General features: G+C 45.0%; 1 long non-coding RNA gene across 1 annotated transcript in view; it reads left to right on the top strand.

Annotated features, from left to right (window-relative positions):
• Positions 1–4,977: 4,977 nt before the first annotated feature.
• Positions 4,978–19,476, top strand: part of LOC128339978 (uncharacterized) — a 46,816-nt gene continuing 32,317 nt past the window's right edge. The window contains exon 1 of the long non-coding RNA XR_008313370.1: positions 4,978–5,106. This is a non-coding gene — a long non-coding RNA (uncharacterized LOC128339978). The remainder of the gene's footprint in view (positions 5,107–19,476) is intronic.

The following is a 19,476-nucleotide window of genomic DNA, read 5'->3' as shown; positions in this document are numbered from 1 at the left end:
ATGTTTATTTTTAAAACATTTAAATGTAACCGGATTGTGCGCTAAACTGCTCAGAGCCTGTTCCCAACAGACAAGTTGCCACTTTCAAGGCAATACAGTTATTCCCCCGGGGCTCCTCATTCCTATGTGTCAGGTCTCTCATAAATGGCTGTAATGCCCTAGTCACTCCCTGGGTTGTTTCAAGCCTTTGGTGACTCCCTGCTGACATGTTTAAGAGAGCCCAGAAAGAGACATTGATTATGCTGCTCCTGGTATTCATCACACACTAGAAAACGTCTTATTTAAATCTGGATCTTTTTGTAAAATTATTTTTTTATTTTACATTTCTATCCCGCTCTTCTTCCAAGGAGCCCAGAGCAGTGTACATGGTTAGGTGTACCCTCACAACAACCCTGTGAGGTAGGTTAGGCAGAGAGATACATGACTGGCCCAGAGACACCCAGTGAGTTTCATGGCTGAATGGGGAATTGAACTTGGGTCTCCCCGGTCCTAGTCCAACACACTAACTACTACACCATGTTTAGAAATATAACCTTGGGTTCAGGATTGGAACTGGATTGCAAATTTAACAGAGTTGATCCATTTTGAACTCCCTGGCAGGCAATTCCTGGCAATTCTGTTCCTTTACATAAGATAAAAAGAGAGGCCATATCAGAGGATACATCTTCTGGCTCCAGCAAGACACATGGAGGTGGGGAGGGGGGAGGGGTGAAAGCCAGCCTGCCCCACCTCCTGCCACCTGGCATGACTTCCTTGCCTGGAATGCCCACACGGAGGCATAAAATTCAAATGTAGCCTACATGCATAAAATCCAACACACACAGGTCAAAAAATTATGTAATAAAATCAATTAATTGCTTGCACAATTTTGCCCTGCATAAATGCAGGGGAGAGGTAAGCTCTCATTCCCTACATGCACATGGGCCAGATCAAGAAGAGGAAATCAGGTGGAGGACCTAGTCAGGAACGCTACCTAAATAAATTGTGGGCTAAATTGTTATTCTACAAGTGTCAGTCAGTGGTGGTCTTTCCTTTAATTCTGCATGCAGATACTCATCCCAGAGCGGCCCCATTCCTAAGGGGAACATTTTACAGTGCTCACACATGTAGGTGCCCATTCAAATGCAACCAGGGTGGACCCTGCTTAGCAAAAGGGACAATACATGCTACTACAAGACCAGCTCTTCTCCCTTTGCTACAGGACTCACTTCAGAACTAAATCTGTGAAGGATTCCTGTCTCTCATCAACACTTCCATTCTAGAGAAGTTTCATTCATTTTGATGAAATATATGCAATGCTATCTCAAAGGTGAGTGGCTTGGGATTTCCAGTCTTGATTACATATGTTGGGGCTAGAATCCAATTTTTTCCTTTGGTTTCTGCCTGGGCAAAAAAAAAGAAAAGCTTTTCTACAACATACATAGCCTTCACACACATCAGCCCCCACTAGACACCACCTTATTATTGCCTACATCCCCATCCTTTGCAGGTCCAAAGTCCAGACTGACTACGTAACTGCTGGCAGATAGAGCCTCTAATGTCCTAAGTGGTTTTAAAGGATTAGGGAAAAGACACTCAGCGTTAATGCATCTCTATCTTGGATTTCTTCTTCCTATGAGCAATCAAAAGCCATTGAGCAAGGTCCAATACGCTGATATGGTATATAGGGCTTGGGTATTGCAGGTATTTGAGGCTGACCCTGGTGAAGTTAGGGTTGCTTTAGAGATGACTTTTGCCCTACAAAGATATCCACGGATGTAAGGAGAAAGCTCACGAGCACTGGTATACACTGCTAAGCATGGCAGTGTGTGCTTGTTGGGAACTTACTGCCGTTTTCAGCTTCTCAACAGTCACATCACAGTGCCTAATCCAAGGGTTCTCAAACTTGGGTCTCAAACTTGAGTACAATTCCCATCATTCTCAGCTACAATGGCTGCATGGGCGTCTCCAGTACTTTTTGGGGGGAGAGTGGCAAAGCCAGCAATCCTCTACCCACTTACCTGGGAGTATGCCTCATTGAATTAAATGGGAATTCACTCAATTTCGGGGATGGGGGTAACAGCCCTCCCCTCGCCCCGTGCAGATGCCCATGAATGGCTGTCCTTGTGGTTGGAGATGATGGGAGTTGTAGTCCAACAACATCTGGGGACCCAAATTTGAGAACTCCTAGCCTAACCCATGTTTGCCACAGAATGTACGCTCATACATTCTACATACATACATGCTACAGTCAGTCCCAGCTCTTTGGCCAGAGTGCCCATACAACACATGTGTGTCTTGCATGCCTAAATTAATTTTTTATATTCATATGTGAAGCATTAAAAAGGTGTACTGTTTAATGCAACATGTGAAAATGTAATGTGTGAAATTAAATGTGCATACCTTTCCAGAGCATACACCTGGAAAACTAGACAAATGTGTGACAAATAGATGTGTGGTTTTGACATATGGCAATGTACACCGAGGTATATATATATTTTCCTCCATCAGTGTTTTATCTTGGAAGGGTAATCGTGTGTGAAGGGGCTCTCAGCTGGAGTCACAAAATTATGGCACCATCCTTATACATTCTTTTTTAAAAACAGAAACTGTGAAGACCTTGATAGCAGAAAATGAGGCCTGGTCTACCTATGCAGCAGAAAGAAGTACCCGTAGTAGAATCCTGAGGAGGTAGAGTGGGTTGTACCACTTCAGATTGCAAGGGAAGGGGTGCCGTTTTGGTAAATACTTCTCTGGGCAAATACTCCCCACAGTTTGAAAAGAAGTAAATAGGGGAAATGGTTCAGCCCACCCACTGCTGTGCTAATTTACTGTATGCAATGAGATCTTTTCCATATGGAAGTATTCAAACCACTACCACCCACCTGCAGTCTGAAATGCCATGCTCCCACCTCAGGCCACTGCAACCTCATTCAGGTCAACCATAAGAGATACCTACCAAATGGATGAAATTTTCTGGAGAAAGATTGTGAGTGTCAGGGTTCTATATTCTTTCCAGCACATGGCTACCAGTGGGGGGCGGGGTAAGGTAAACACAGATTGTACTAAATTTAAACCTTTTATTGGATGAACTTATGTTGGCAAAATACTTCCATACGCTTTCCCCTGGTTGGAACAATAAACAGTATCACTTCCATAGGCACAATCTTGACTCATTTACATGTGGAGGGCAGGGTGTACAGAGGAGCCTCCTAAGAATGGATCATGCTCTCCCTTCGTCTGCCATGTCAGCAATGCATAAACTAGAACATAAGATTCTGTCTTGTGAGTCTGACGATTGGTGCATCTAGCTCAGTATTGTCCATACTAACTGGCAGCAGCGACCCAGTGTCAAACAAGGATCTTTCCCTGTCCTCCCTGAAGATGTTGGGGATTGAATCTGGGATCATCTGCATGCAAAGCATGTAGTCTACCTCTGAGCTACATTAGCAACAAGGAACCAACCCAAGCTTGAAAACGGGTTCAAATAGGTTTTTTCAGGGAAACAAAACTGAACCCAAACTTAAAATTTCTTGGTTGCCTTGAACCTGAACCACATCTGAGCCCCCTACATGCAAAAAGTGGTAACCAGTTGGCCATGCCTACCTGAGTGAAGCAGCTGGACAGGAGTCAAGGAGCTTAGTAAGGGAGAGGTTGCATCCGCAAAGGTGAGGCTGGGAATCAGAGGCTCATATAAGGGCCAGAAACCCTGCCTCTTCCTGGAGCATCAGACAGTCCATGATCCAGGGCAATTGCTTGAGCTAACTTCGTCCTCCTCATGCATAAGCCAGCTGGGAAATTGGCCTTGGGCTGCCAGACAGGCACTCTGCCTCTGGTGTTGAAATTCGGCTCTGCCTCTGCATCATCTCCACTTCTGGAGTTCCAGGCGTGATGGAAGAGGTTCCAGGGGTGGGACAGGAGTCCTACTGGGGGGCACTGGAACCGTGGTGTCCCCAGTTTGGCTATAGAAGGAGTGAGTTCCAGTTCTTCAGGGTCTCTGAGACCTGGAGGGCTCCCATTGGTGTTTGGGATCCTGGCTGGACTTGCTCTTCCTCCTTCTCTGAGAGGGCCTCCTCAGGGCCCAAGGGGGCCCTGACACCAGTTCAAAACCTGGCAATAAATAAATAAATATGATCTCTTTAATGTGCAAAAATAGGATGCACAAAAATGTGCAAACTTGCAAGCATGTAAGTATGTTTTTAATTGTGCGTTTAATTGTGTTTTAATAGTTTTAACTTTTTAATTTTAATTGTTGAAATGTTTTAATCTTTTATTGGCTGTTTTTATTGTTTTGTAAACTGCCCAGAGAACTTGCGTTTTGGGCGGTATAGAAATGTATTAAATAAATAAATAAAATGTAAGCAAAGCAAATGTTCTGGTGTAAAATACTATCATCCGTGCTCTTTTCAGCATACAAGCTGGTAACACTTTATTTTATTTATTATTTTATTTAACATGTTTTTATACCGCCCAAAACCTGCATCTCTGGGCAGTAAACAATAAAACCAATACAAATTAAACCAAACCCAAAATGATAAAAATATTGAAATCATTTTAAACCCAACATTAAAAACTAATAAAAATATAAACCTAATTAAAAGCCTGGGTGAACAAATATGTCTTCAGTGCCTTTTAAAAAGTTGCCAGAGATGGGGAGGCTCTTATTTCAACAGGGAGTGTATTCCAAAGCCCAGGGGCAGCAACGGAGAAGGCCTGTCCCCGAGTAGCCGCCAGACGAGCCAGTGGCAACAGTAGACAAACTACTCGTTAAGCCTTAAATACAGTAACCAAACTGAAAGTGGAAACAACTGAGACAGAGAAACAAACAAATAAATATCAGGCATTCAGAAAATTCTTTTGAGAAGGGACAACCACTTTCTTTCCTGCTCCAGCTGCATTTGGAGAAACTGTATTTTCCAGTAAACCACTAGAACAGAAGAGGAGTTGCAGGAGCGACTGAGTACTGGTAGTCCTCCTGGGTTTCAAGGAGAGGGTGGTCCTCCCACAAGCTGTTGTTCAGCAACAAGATGCCATCAGTGTGGCTTTCTTGAACGGAGGCTGGAAGTTCGACAAGTGTTACCCTGGTAGTACTCTAGTTTCTCCTTGCTGAAAATCTACCTAAACAGGGTAAGCTCTTTTCTTTTTTTGCTAAGTTAGTGGAGCCCTGAGGAGCTGGTGGTAGGAGAGTTGGTATTTAAAAAGAAGAAAAGCTGTGAGACTGAGTAGCAGAGGAAATGGAGGTTACTCTGAAGTATGTGTGTGTGAGTGAAAGATAGCACTTTAAACCAATTAATGAAATAATCAGTTAGGGCCACTCAGAGATCATCAGTCACAGGCAAGCAACCTGGTTTGTTTGTGCCTGAAACTTCCTTGGGTAGTTGGGCCTACAATTTCCCCCCTCTGGACACAAGCTGAGGCGTTTTCCCTCTCAGGATATAATTGTTGCATATTACTTGCTTATTTATTTGGTTTGCAGTTTCATTATCATTATCATGATAATGATATTATTATTATTATTATGGCTCCCTCTCTCCCAGCTTTTAGGAGGAAAGTGAAGACTGCCCTTTTTATTCAGACTTTTGTAGTTGCATTTGGCCTGTTTTCATTGAATTGTTTTTATCTTGTGGTTAACTGCCCTGGGGTCTTAGGATGAAGGGTAATGTAGAAATATAAATAAAAATATAATTAAATAACTAAGTATTCTTCAGAAGCTATCTTCTTTGCCTGTATGCATCTGGTTACATAATGTTAGTAAAGGCCTAGGTAAGAATAAGAATACATATATGATGAGTATTTATATACTGCTTTTCAACCCAAGTTCCCAAAGTGGTTTACATACAGTAATTAATTAATTAATTAATTAATTAAATGACTGCCTGTCCCCAAAGGGCTCACAGTCTAAAAAAGAAACATAAGAAAGACACCAGCAACAGACACCAGAGGGATGCTGTGTTGAATAGGGCCAGCTGTTCTCCCCCTGCTAAATAAAGAGAATCACCACTTTTAAAAGGTGCCTCTTTGCTCAGTTAGCAGAGGACAGAATGATAGATAGAATAAGAGTTTCTTAAATTTAGCTTCCTCCCATGGAATTATTTTAATGTTGTAGTATGGCTATAGCCAGGGCTAGCTCTGGGTCTGAGAGGGCATTGGGTAAAATGCCCACTCAGGGATACCCCCCATGCCCCCCCATGGGAGTAGGCCTTGTTGGGCTTATTGGGTGGCAAATGGTAGTGGTTGTTACAGCTGTGCTGCTGTGGCCATGGTAACGATGACAGCATTCTTCTCAGCATCAGAACAGCTAGGGGTGCTATTTTACTTTTACATTAATTAATTAATTCATTCATTTATTTATATACCGCCCTTCCAAAAATGGCTCATGGCAGTTTACATCAAAATAAAAAACAAAACAATTAAAATCAAAACTAAATCAATTAAACAATTAAAAGCATTTTCCCACAATGCCCTTCTTCTAAAATTGCATCACTGGGAAGGATTTAAGGGGGTCTAGGACGACCAGCTACAAGGTGGATGGACTCAGTTATGACAGCAATGAATATACCACTGGGAGACTTTAAAGGCCAAGTTGAAGACAGATCATCCTGGAGAGACTCTATCTATGTGGCCGCGAAGAGTCGACACCGACTTGATGATGATGATGATGATCATCATCATCATCATCATTATTATTTATTTGATTTCTATACCACCCTTCCAAAAATGGCTCAAGGCAGTTTACACAGAGAAATAATAAATAAATAAGATGGATGGCACTTAATAAATCAATCAATGGCAGCACAGGAAGTGTGGTTCCACACTTCCTGTGCTGTGACACCGCAGTCTCTATGTGGACAGCAAGGTGCTGTTCACATTTCCAGTGCCTTGTTTTGAATTTAATTGCTGCAATACAGAGCTTGGACGTTGTATATCTGGCGTAAGAAAGTTGCAGTTTTTTTCGGGTTGTTAGTTTCTGCAAGACTGCTCCCCCTGCTGTTTACGTTTCAAATGCGACTTGCCTGAACAGAGGCATCGTCTGGAAAGCGCCCAGGAGAAGCTGCTTTAGAGTAAACTGATACAGCATGCAGCAGATAGAGAATAGCCTCCAACAGTGTGTATAGGCAGCGGGGCTAACCCTACCATGAAGCCTATGTCCCACTGTTGGTACAGCCTACCTTATGGAAGTGCTGTAGTAAGCAAAAGAGTATACAGAAAAACATCAGGTCAAGGTGTGGCTTATGAGATGAAAGAGAGAGGCTACATTTTCTACAATGGAAAATACAAACAGCACAATGGAACCATGTGCTAGAAGGTTGGTTTAGCAAGGACATATACAAGAAACTTTATTTTAAACATGTTCTGTGATACACACTGAGGCTATTCCCTCAATCAGCCCAAATCGGGCTAGGGGAGCCTAGCCCATTTTTGGCTGATCGTGGGCGCCACTGGGCTCGCACGCAAGCCCGGTGGCCTCCCGGAGGTTAGCACACCTAAGTACCCCTCCTAAGTATCCCTCCTAAGTTAACCCCCCTACGTACGCTCGCGCAGGGCATGCTGGAGCTTCTGGGGGCCAATCGGCTCCTGCTCCCCCACAGCCCCCGCCAGCTCCATCACAGAGCCAGCAATTGTGTGGGCAGCCGAACCGGCCACCCGGGGCTCCTGCCCTGCTTGTGTGCGGGAGAGCAGGCTTAGCCCGCTCTCCCCGCTCACTCTCGCAAACCGGGTCTCACTGATCATGAGACCTGGTTCACTGCCTGTCATCCTCTTCAGTCACACACTTAACATATAAAATCTAAGCGGTGACTTAGATCAGGTTAGGTGTAACATGGTAAGCAAACTGGAAAAATGTACTTGGAATGGTCAAGGACGGTGAGGTTAAACGTGAGCATGGAGTATAGTCCAGGCTCCTCTAGCTTGATATGGAGCTCTGCCAAGTCCTTAAGGTTTCAGGCAGAGTGATGCTTCCACTTCATGTGGCAGATTGCGGGCCCATTCGCTGGGGTGTCACAGCAGCCCACCCAGAATCCTGCAGAGGAAGGAAGGAAAAATGGCAGCTTGTTTCTTTTCCACTTCTCTTCATAATAGAAAAGAAGGGAGAGATTTGAAAGGAGGAAGGAATTGTGGGTGTGGTTTTCATAGGGAAAAAAAGAAAGGAAAGAGAAATGAAGCACCATTTGGTACTCAGATTTAGGCAGCAAAATGTCAGTGGGGTGATACTAATGGGGTGAGAGATTTAGGCTGTGATGAGACTATGAAATCGAATATGGTTAGGATGCCCTTATTTTCATCTGTGAAATCTTGGAGGATGCTCTTTGATGGTCAATGGGAGCAGCATTGTACAATCAGTTTTGAGGATAGATTTTCCACTAAAATTCACTTGCCTTCAAGCCATGGCATATCTGCATAGCATCCCATCTCAGTTTTCATGCTGTGCATTTATTTTGATGTATAGATTGTACCCACACATCCCTCTTGGCGTTCACAGAGTCTGCAAAATCAGATCCCCCATGTGTAGCATAGGGGTCGTATTTTCAACATTTTGATCAGATTTGCAAAATCCTGAGACTTTGTTATGTTTGCCTCGGGCTCTGTAAAAGAGTTGAGGGGGAACTTGCCAAGCCTGTCTTGCTTGCCAAAGCTGTTGTGGGTCATGCAGGCCTAACAGCCTGACAACTATGTGAAAAATGTAATTGAAGGCTTCACTTTAGTGCCTGAAGCCTTATTGTGTGCAAACATATCTAGCCTCTTTCTATCTTTCTTCCTCCCTTCCCTTCCCTTCCCTTCCCCACTTCCCTTATCCTTGGTAGATGTTTCCTCATGGAGAGAGGTTTTTGTTGTAGTTAGCGATTCCAATGATTCCAATTATAACTTCCCAACAAAAATCTTGGGGTCGTGGTGGACAGCTCGTTGAAAGTGTCAACTCAATGTGCGGCAGCTTAAAAAAGTCCAATTCCATGCTAGGGATCATTAGGAAGAGAGGAGAGTAGAGCTGGTCTTGTGGTAGCAAGCATGACTTGTCCCCATAGCTAAACAGGGTCTGCCCTGGTTGCATATGAATGGGAGACTTGATGTGTGAGCACTGCAAGATATTCCCCTCAGGGGATGAAGCTGCTCTGGGAAGAGCAGAAGGTTTCAAGTTCCCTCCCTGGCTTCTCCAAGATAGGTTGAGAGAGATTCCTGCCCGCAACCTTGGAGAAGCTGCTGCCCGTCTGTGAAGACAATACTGAGCTAGATAGACCAATGGTCTGACTCAGTATATGGCAGTTTCCTATGTTCCTATGTTCCTAGGAAGGAGATTGAAAATAAAACTGCCAACATTATAATGCCCGTATACAAAACTATGGTGCAACCACACCTGGAGTACTGTGTACAATTCTGGTCACCACATCTAAAAAAAGGACATTGTAGAACTGGAAAAGTTGCAGCAGAGGGCAACCAAGATGATCATGGGGCCTAGAGCACCTTTCTTATGAGGCAAGGCTACAACACCTGAGGCTATTTAGTTTAGAAAAAAGATGACTGTGGGGAGATGCATGTGATAGAGGTCTATAAAATCATGCATGGAGTGGAGCAAGTGGATAGAGAGGAATGCTTCTCCCTCTCACATAACACTATAACCAGGAGTCATCCCATGAAATTGATTGCTGGGAAATTTAGGACCAGCAAACGGAAGTATTTTTTCACACAATGCATGATCAACTTGTGGAATTCTCTGCCACAAGATGTGACAGCCAACAACCTAGATGGCTTTAAGAGGGGTTTGGATAACTTCATGGAGGAGAGGTCTATCAATGGCTACTAGTTGGAGGGCTACAGGCCACCTCCAGCCTCAAAGGCAGGATGCCTCTGAGTCCCAGTTGCGGGCGAGTAACAGCAGGAGAGAGAGCATGCCCTCAGCTCCTGCCTGTCGGCTTCCAGCAGCATCTGTTGGGCCACTGTGTGAAACAGGATGCTGGACTAGATGGGCCTTGTGCCTGATCCAGCAAGGCTGTACTTATGTTCTTATGTAACAATTTTGACATGAACCTTGTTTAAATTGAGTAGTCTCCCCCATCCCTTCTGATGTAGCTGGGTGTCATATTTGCACCTGTGTGCTTGGGTGCATGCAGCTGTCCATCAACAAGATGGTCACCTAAGAAGAGGAGAGCTGGTCTTATGGTAGCAAGCATGAATTGGCCCTTTTGCTAAGCAGTGTCTACCCTGGTTTGCATTTGAATGGGCGACATGTGAGCACTGTAAGATATTCCCTTCAGGATGGGGCCACTATGGGAAGAGCATCTGCCTGCTTTCATGTAGAAGGTCTCAGATTCCCTCCCTGGCATCTCCAAGATAGGGCCGAGAGAGATTCCTGCCTGAAACCTTGGAGAAGCTGCTGCCAGTCTGTGTAGACAATACTGAGCTAGATGGACCTATGGTCTGACTCAGAATATGGCAGTTTCCTATGTTCACCAGGTGTCCACAGTGTGCTTGTATTTAATTGGTAAAACCAGTCAATTGTAATGGTCTGCCAAGCAATAAAAGGAATTTTATGTTTCCACACATCTTCTCTGATGAGAAATCTGATGAGAAATCACCATTGCAACTACAGCAGCATACAGTCATCAAGGAAGAAGTCCCAAGATCTCCTTTTCTTGGACATGGGGGCATTCTTCCAGAAAATAATGATGATTCCATGCTACACCAAGACCTTATTTTAAGTTTTTCTTAGATGAATGTAGGAAGCTGCTTTATACTGCAGCAGACCATTAATTCATGTACATTGACTAGCAGCAACTCTCTTTCCCATCCCTATCTGGAGATGCCTGAGACTGCACCTGGAACCTTCTGCTTGCAAACCATGTGCTTTGCCTTGTGAGCTGTTGCCCACCTTCTTTTTGTTGTGGCTAGTGTGTTCTCAGCCTTCTATTGGAAATCCACAATTCCAACAATGTAATCCTGGTACCGTAAGATCTGGGACCATAGTCCTATTCACACGTTAGTTTCAATGCACGTACAATCTGTGGACAGTGTAGCACAGGGTTTCTTGATCTTGCCCCCTCCCTGCCGATGTTGTTGGACTACAACTCCCATCATCCCCAGACATGGCCTTTGTGGCTGAGGATGATGGGAGTTGTAGTCCAACAACATCTGGGGGCCCAAGGTTAAGAAACCCTGGTGTGGCACATACAAATTTGTACACACAAACAGACATTTACACATTATATTCAACACATGGACAGCAGTACACTTCCTATCAATACTCTTCCTATCTTTACCCTGTATTTGAAGGGGCCTATACTCAGGGTCAGTTCTAGAATGAATGCATGTACAGTCATTTGCACAAGAACATGTACAAGTTTAGAGATACCTCTACACACGTATAACATAATGTCTGGATTGGGCTAATGCCATCAAAATACCATCAACTGTGGCATGCCAAAGCAAGGACAAAGACTTAATCTCTTTTTATGTGGCATAATAGGTTGACTTAATTGGACAATGTCTATCAAACAACACCCTCATTCTTACACTTCAGAAACCTACTCACCTTTTGATGATTTGTCATGTCACATTATCTGTAGGATCTACTTCATTACTGTTTTGTTGTACCTCATTCTGTCTGCTTAAAGGTAAAGTTGTGCCGTTGAATCCACAGAGCCCTGTGGTTTTCTTTGGTAGAATACAGGAGGGGTTTACCATTGCCATCTCCCACGCAGTATGAGATGATGCCTTTCAGCATCTTTCTATATTGCTGCTGCCCAATATAGGTGTTTCCCCCATAGTTTTGGAAACATCCCAGAAGGGATTCAAACTGGCAACCTCTTGCTTGCTTGGCAAGTTACTCCCCCACTGCACCATTAGGTAGCTTCTGTTTGCTTAACTCTGCCTAATTATTTTTACTCCTTCTCCAGCATTATTTTCTTCTTCTTCTCCTGTTCTTTTCTTTTGCCTGCCCTGTTGCTTGATAAAAAAACAACAACCCTTGTATATATTTACAATATATGTAGGTATAATCTTGTATCTAATTTTATATAACCTATATATAAATATATATGAGGCAACAGCTTTACCAAATGATTATATGAACAGCTGAAGTTCCCTTTTGATAAATGACTGTCTGTATTCACCCTTTGAACAGATAATGGCTGACATGATGCATTAGCCTAATGGGGATGGAAGATATTGGCAGCACCATTGCTTTGGATATGGAAGCAGCATCTCTTTGATTTCTCCTATTGTGGTGAATGGGATCAACCTTAGGGGTGTAGCTAGCTAGTGCAACCGCTGCTCAGAAGAAGGAGGGCTGCTGCATCTGTGGCCACAGCAGCGCTGCCGCCAATGTCTTCAATACCCTTTAGACTTGCGTGTCATGTCAGTTGTTATTGTTGCCCTGTTGATTTTTTTAAAAATTAAACTTCTTTTAAGAGTGTAAACTGCTCTGATTCACATATCACAGGAGGTAAACCATAACTGAAGTGCACAGTCAGCTTCTACTCCAGACTTACAGATTATTCTCCCCAGACCTCCACCCTGGGAAGAAATAGATATAAAATCATAAGATAAGCCCTGCTGGATCAGGCCCAAGGCCTATCTACTCCAGCATCCTGTTTCACACAGTGGCCTACCAGAAGCTCACAGGCAAGAGCTGAGGGCATGCCCTCTCTCCTGCTGTTGCTCCCCTGCAGCTGGTATTTAGAGGCATCCTACTTCTTCGGCTGGAGGAGGCCTATAGCCCTCAGACTATAGGCTACCTCCAGCCTAAGCCATTTATAGACCTGTCCTCCATGAATTTATATAAACTCATCTTAAAAGCCATACAGGCTGGTGGCTGTCACCACATCTCATGGCAGAGAATTCTGGCTGATTATATGTTGTATAAAAAAGTACTTCCTTTTGTCGGTCCTAAATTTCTTGTCAATCAGTTTCGTAGGATGGCCCCTGGTTCTAGTTTTAAGCAAAAGGGAGAAAAAATTCTATCAACTTTCTCCACACTATGCATGGTTTTATAGACCCTTAACCTATCTCCCCTCAGTCATCTTTTTTCTAAACTAAAAAGCCCCAGGTGTTGTAGCCTTGCCTTGTAAGGAGGGTGCTCTAGGCCCCCTGATCATCTTGGTTGCCCTCTTCTGCACCTTTTCCAGTTCTACAATGTCCTTCTTCAGATGTGGTGACAGAAATGCGCGTAGTACTCCAAATGTAGCCACACTGTAGTTTTGTATAAGGGCATTATAATATTAGCAATTTTATTGACAAACCCCTTCCTATTGATTCCAAGCATGGAATTGGCCTTTTTCATAGAGGCTGCACATTGAGCTGACACTTTCAACGAGATGTCCACCACAACCCCAAGATTCCTCTCCTGGTCAGTCACGGACAGCTCAGACCCCATCAGCATATGTGAACTTGGGGTGTGTGTGTTGCCCCAATATACATCACTTTATACTTGTTCCACTCCCCCAATTTGGAGAGGCCTTTTTGGAACTCCTTTTGGAAGTTTATGAGTACTGGTCCCAGTACAGATCCTTGGGGACCCCTTTCTTACTTCCCTCCATTGTGAAAACTCTCCATTTATTCCTACCCTCTGTTTCCTGTCCTTCAACCAGTTACCAATCCACACATTAACCTGTCCCCTTATCAGAGGCGCTCCTATTCCTGGACTCCTACCACCCCACCCCACCCAATCCTATTTAGCCTGTCTTGGATGGAGTGGTCGTTGTGGTCTCCGGGCAGCCAAGCATGACTGTGACCTGTGCCGGGTGCCGAGCGTCACTTCTGTTTTGCATACAGAATGGGGGGGAAATATGTGGGATGGAAATATGTTGAGTGTTGAAATGTTTCTGCTAATGCATGTTTGCATAAATATACCTGTTTATATTTATTTATTTATTTATTTTTGCATTTATATACCGCCTTTCGTTAAAAAGATAACCCCAAGGCGGTTTACAAAAGTTAAAAACATACAATAAAAAGACAATAAAAATATCATGTTAAAAATATAAAAACATAAAAACAGGCATAAAAACAATACAACAAATAAAAACACAAAGAAGCTGCAGTAGAAAACGATCATGTAAAAGCCTGGGTAAAAAGCCAAGTCTTTAAAAGCTTTCTAAAAGCCGTGATGGAGTCCGAGGAACGAATGGCCACTGGAACGAATGGCCATATTCTTACGTTCTTGTGCGATCAGTTGCTGTTTGTGCCCTCAAGAACCCATGTATTAAAAATACTGTATGTCACGGTGTGTGTGGGTGTGTATAGGGGGATGATCATTAACTTGCAGGGGTGAGGTGGGGCTCCAAGGACCTTTAGGTCCTAGGTGCACCTCTGCTACTAATCCCATGACTGCTAAGTTTTCTCAATAATCTTTGATGGGGCACTTTGTCAAAAGCTTTTTGAAAGAAGTGCAGGTATACTATGTCAACTGGATCACCATTATCCACATACCTGTTGACACTCTCAACGATCTCCAAAAGGTTAGCGAGGCAAGATTTACCTTTGCAGAAGCCATGCTGTTTCTCCTTCAGCAGGGCCTGTTCTTGTATATGCTTAACAATTTTATCCTTGAGGATGCTTTCCATCAATTTGCCTGCAACAGACGCTAAGCTAACCAGTCTGTAATTTCCCGGATCCCCCCTGGATCCCTTTTTGAAAATCAGTGTTACATTGGCTACTTTCCAGTCCTCTGGTACAGAGTCTGATTGTAGGGACTAATTACATATTTTTTCAAGGTCAGCAATCTCACTTTTGAGTTCTTTAAGCACCCTCAGGTGGATGCCATCTGGCCCTGGCGATTTGTTAACTTTAATTTTTTTCAGACAGTTTAGAATGTAATCTCGCGTCACCTCTATCTGACTCAGTTCATTAGCCTCTGTTCCTAAGAACCTTTGTTCAGACACAAGTATATGCTCAGTGTCCTCTGCCGTGAAGACTGATGCAAAGAACTCATTTTGTTTCTCTGCAAACTCCATATCCTCCTCAATAATCCCTTTCACTTCCTCATCATCTAACAGTCCAACCGCCTCCCTGGCAAGTTTCCTGCTTCTGATGTATTTAAAGGAGTTTTTGTTATTCCCATTGATGCTTTTAGCTAAATGTTCCTCATACTCTCTTTTTGTACTCCTTATTGTCTCCTTGCATTTCTTTTTCCAGAGTTTATGTTCCTTCCTGTTCTCTTCATTTGGGCAGGCCTTCCAGTTTCTGAAAGAAGTCTCCTTCCCCTTTATAGCTTCCATGACTTTACTTGTTAGCCATGCTGGCATCCTCCCAGACTTGGTGGTGCCTTTCCTCCTTTTTGGTATACATTCTAACTGGGCTTCTATTATTGTGATTTTAAATAAACTTCATGCATTCTGGAGTGAAGTGACTCTCTGATTTTCCCTTTCAGTTTTCTTTTAGCATATTTATTAATCATATACCAGGAGTTCTCAAACCTGGGTTCCCATATGTTGTTGGATTCCCAGGCACTATGGTTGAATGCCATTGTGGCTGAGGTTGATGGGAGTTGTAGTCCTACAACATCTGGGGACCCCAGTTTGAGAATCCCTGTCTCATTCTGTGTTCAAACAAGTGGCAAATGTTGATGCAGAAAACTTCTGATTGGACTTAATCATGAGTAGTGTACAGGATCTGGTATGAGATGTCAGTGTCATGGAACCTTTAGGATACAGTGACCATAATATGATCAAATTCAGCATACATGCAAAGGAGAGAATTGCCAAGGAAGTTTAACATAGAGATGCTTCTCAAACAAATTCTCCATTATATATTTTCATGTGCTACCTGACATGATTTCTGCCTAGAATGTTGCTTTCTACAGCTGTAGATTCAATTCAAGCAGCATTTGGCAAAGCTGTAATTGAGGACATCCCATTTGCTCATAAACCTTAAAGAGTACAGAGAGTTACCTTTAAGATGAAAGGCACTGTATAATTTAAACATTATTATTATGGGGACAATCAAATGCCTTTTGGGGAATATAATTAGCATGGCACGTGAAAGGATTGCTGCTAGCGATGATTTTTCTATGGTTGTTCCAGCATTCTCAGGGCTTCATATTACAAGTAAACTAAGTTAATTATAGTTTGAAAAAAACTGGCAAAATAAATCTTAGGCCAGGCACAGGCAGCACTACTCAAGAGCCGGAGCTTTCCCAGACAGCAGGCTTTACCTTTTCTATGAGGTTTTACTGCAAGTTTGAAGTTGCCCCCAAAAAACTGACTCAAAAAGTGGATTTTTTAACCCCAGATAGAAATCGGGTTAGGAACATAGGAAGCTGCTATATACTGAGTCAGACCATTGGTCTATCTAGCTCAGTATCGTCTTCACAGACTGGCAGCGGCTTCTTCAAGGTTGCAGGCAGGAGTCTCTCTCAGCCCTATCTTGGAGATGCTGCCAGGGAGGAAACGTGGAACTTAGATGTTCTTCCCAGAGCAGCTCCATCCCCTGAGGGGAATATCTTACAGTGCTCTCACATCAAGTCTCCCATTCATATGCAACCAGGGCAGTCCCTGCTTAGCTAAAGAGACAAGCCATGCTTGCTACCACAAGACCAGCTCTCCTCTCCCTTACGGTTACGTGTGATGAAAACCTGAATTGTATGTGAAGTGCTCCCCGATAGCTCGCAGAGACTTTGGAGTAAATTTGGCCGATAGGTGAACACACGCTTCCATTCTGGGGGTGATGTGAACTAAAAGCTGGGTGTGAAAAACTTCCAGGAGACAGCAGACTACCCCAGCTTCCAGGGCTGAATATCCCAGCCCCAGGTCACAGTTTCTGTAGTACAAAGCAGCAGCGGGGAGTGTTGCAGGGGGGAAGCGGCAGCTGGGAGTGTTTAGTAGGGAACTCTTCCAACTACGTTAGCCCCGCCCCCCCACACTCAGGTGTTTTTCCTCACCTGACATGGTGAACACAAGTCTCAGAAGAAAGCAGCAAGGAAGCGTTGAAGAAGGAAAGTGGCAGGTTGGGGTGGGGAGTTAAACGCCACTCTTGCTTTGCCCTGAAACACCCCTCCCACTGGCTTGTAGCATAGTAGTGGAGACCCAGGTTCATAGACTCTTATTTGCCACAGAACACTCTGTTCAGTACCCGGAAAACTCCTTACCCAGTATGATCCCTCCTACCCTCCCTGTCAGTTGTCAGCAGGTAGGGCCTTTATAGAAGGAAATGTACAGGGTATTCATATGGGACCTCCACATGTATACATATAGGGAGGGGAAGCAGGTCTGCAACTATCAGACCTGCCCCCGATGTCCATTTTTTAGATTGTGAGCCTTTGGGGGACAGGGAGCCTATCTATCTATCTGGACCGCTATGGGAACTTTTGTTGATAAGAGGTATATAAATATGTGTTGTATTCATATGGAGATCCCAGCCCTGTCCCAGCTTCCATGCAGTGCCTTGGAAGGGGGGTCTTCAACCGAGACTCCACATGGCCATTCTCTAGCACCATACTTCCTGTGTCATCCATGCCCTGGTCCTTCAGTAAGCCAGGCCAAGTAAACCTTCAAAGAACAAGGACACCCTCTAGGGGGCAGCCGGACTGGGGGCACTGAGAGGGTGGTGGAATGTATGTGGGGAGGGGCCAGGTTTTAAGCAGAATGGGTAATTAAGGGTGGGAGTTGGGGCACAGGGGTGGGGCGGGGCACACCAGGTGGGGTGGGGTGCAGCAGGTGGGGTGGGGCAGGTGGGGCACGCCGGGAATATGCCCTGTTGCCCTGAGGGCAGTCTGAGCCTACTTCTCACGACCAATCGGAAGGCGAGGAGGTGGGGGTCTCCGGACAGGGAGAGGGGGAAAGGGGAGCTGGGCAGCTGGCTTGGGGAGAGCCCAGCAAGCGCAGCAGGGTGCACCAGGTGAGGGTGCACCGGGAAAATGCCCTGCTGCTCGGTGAGCCAGTCTGAGCCTACCAGGCTGAGCACAGTCAGCTGACCCCTAGGCCCAATAAAATCCTTGTCTCCAATCCAGCCTGGCAGTCTGAGCAACTGGTTGGAGTGATGATGCAGACTCTCTCATCCTACCCCACCTTTGGCCCTCTGCTTGTCTCAATTGGTACTCAGTTCTAGCCTGGCTCTCAAGGGCAGCTCTTCCATGGGGCAGGGAGAGGTGGTTGCCTTAAGCATGAGTACGAAGAGGGCTGCAGGAGGCAGTGAGTTCTGGTCCCTGCCACCATGGGCACCACCCTTCTGCTGCCCATCTTTGCCCTGGTGGGGTGCACTGTTCATTTCCCCCTCCTCACTTGGAGTGCATCTCACCGTCCCCAACTTGAGCTAGGAATGCCCCTACCACCACGACTTGGCTTGGAGGCATAATCTGAGAGCGCTTGCATGCCACAGCCTCAAGAGCATGGGCTGAGAGTACTGAGCATAACCACTGCAGGTGGAGGGGGCACCATCCTGTCCATTGCCTCAGGCAGTAAAATATCTTGGGCCACTCCTGCTTGGCCCTGATCACACCTTCTGCCTCTGGTCCTCTGCTTGCATGTCTCAGCCAATACTTGACCCTGGCCTAGTCTTAACTTGAGTCACACAGGCTGCTCATTCACTGGGTTGAATGACCAATGCATGTGGATAACCAGCTAATGACGAGCATGAGCTGGTTTAGGGATCGGTGGGAGAGGGGAAAGAGTTGAGCCGCTTGGAGCCCAGCCACCACCTACCCTTCCCCTGTTGCAGCCACCTCCATCCTGTCAACAATGCAGGCCCTGCAGGGCCAGCTCTGTCTTCCTCAAAGGCAGCTTCTAATAGCATTGTGAGGAGCTTCCCTCCATGACCCAAACAGGCCTGACCTCAGCCAAGCCAACCGTCATGTGCAGGGCTGCAGAAATCCCCTAGTCTACTAGTCTGTGCTGAGTGAAAAATGATGCCTGATGAGTGAAAATAATTCTGATGAACCATGTACCAACATAGCTTGATGTGTAAAATATTTTGTCTGGCTGATTTCAACATTTCTTCACCCTTGGTCATGTGCACCATTTATTTCCTGTTTTGGGCCCAGGCACTTGAGAAACTGAGGAGGCTCCTCCTGCCTGAGCAGCCTCAGCAGTAACAGAGAGGAGTGAGGCAGAGAGGAGGTAGCGACAGAGCATGCTGGGGAGCGGGGAGGAGGAAAGCACACCAGAGACCAGCTAGGAGGCAGGCCCCTTTCACTTGACTTCCACCCAGAGAACTGCAGCGCCCCCCAAGAACTGATGCCCAACAGGCCGGCCCTGCCTGCCTCTGTTCCTCTGCTCTGAACCTGTCCAGACTAGAACCATCCCGCTGCAGCCTTCCCAGTGCTTAGCTAAGGTGAGACAGACTAGGAGATCTCTTGTGCACTAGTGAGCCCAGGTACAGATTTGGGAATGATGACGACAACGAAGAATATTTATATACCGCTTTTCAACAAAAAGTTCCCAAAGCGGTTTACATAGAAATAAATAATATAAATGTATATGACTCCCTGTCCCCAAAGGGCTCACAATCTAAAAAGGAAACATAAGATAGACCCCAGCAACAGACACTGGAGGGATGCTGTACTGGGGATGGATA

This window comes from Hemicordylus capensis, chromosome 1 (genome assembly GCF_027244095.1).
Source record: "Hemicordylus capensis ecotype Gifberg chromosome 1, rHemCap1.1.pri, whole genome shotgun sequence".
Lineage (NCBI taxonomy): Eukaryota > Metazoa > Chordata > Lepidosauria > Squamata > Cordylidae > Hemicordylus > Hemicordylus capensis.
This window is presented reverse-complemented; position numbering and strand designations above follow the sequence as displayed.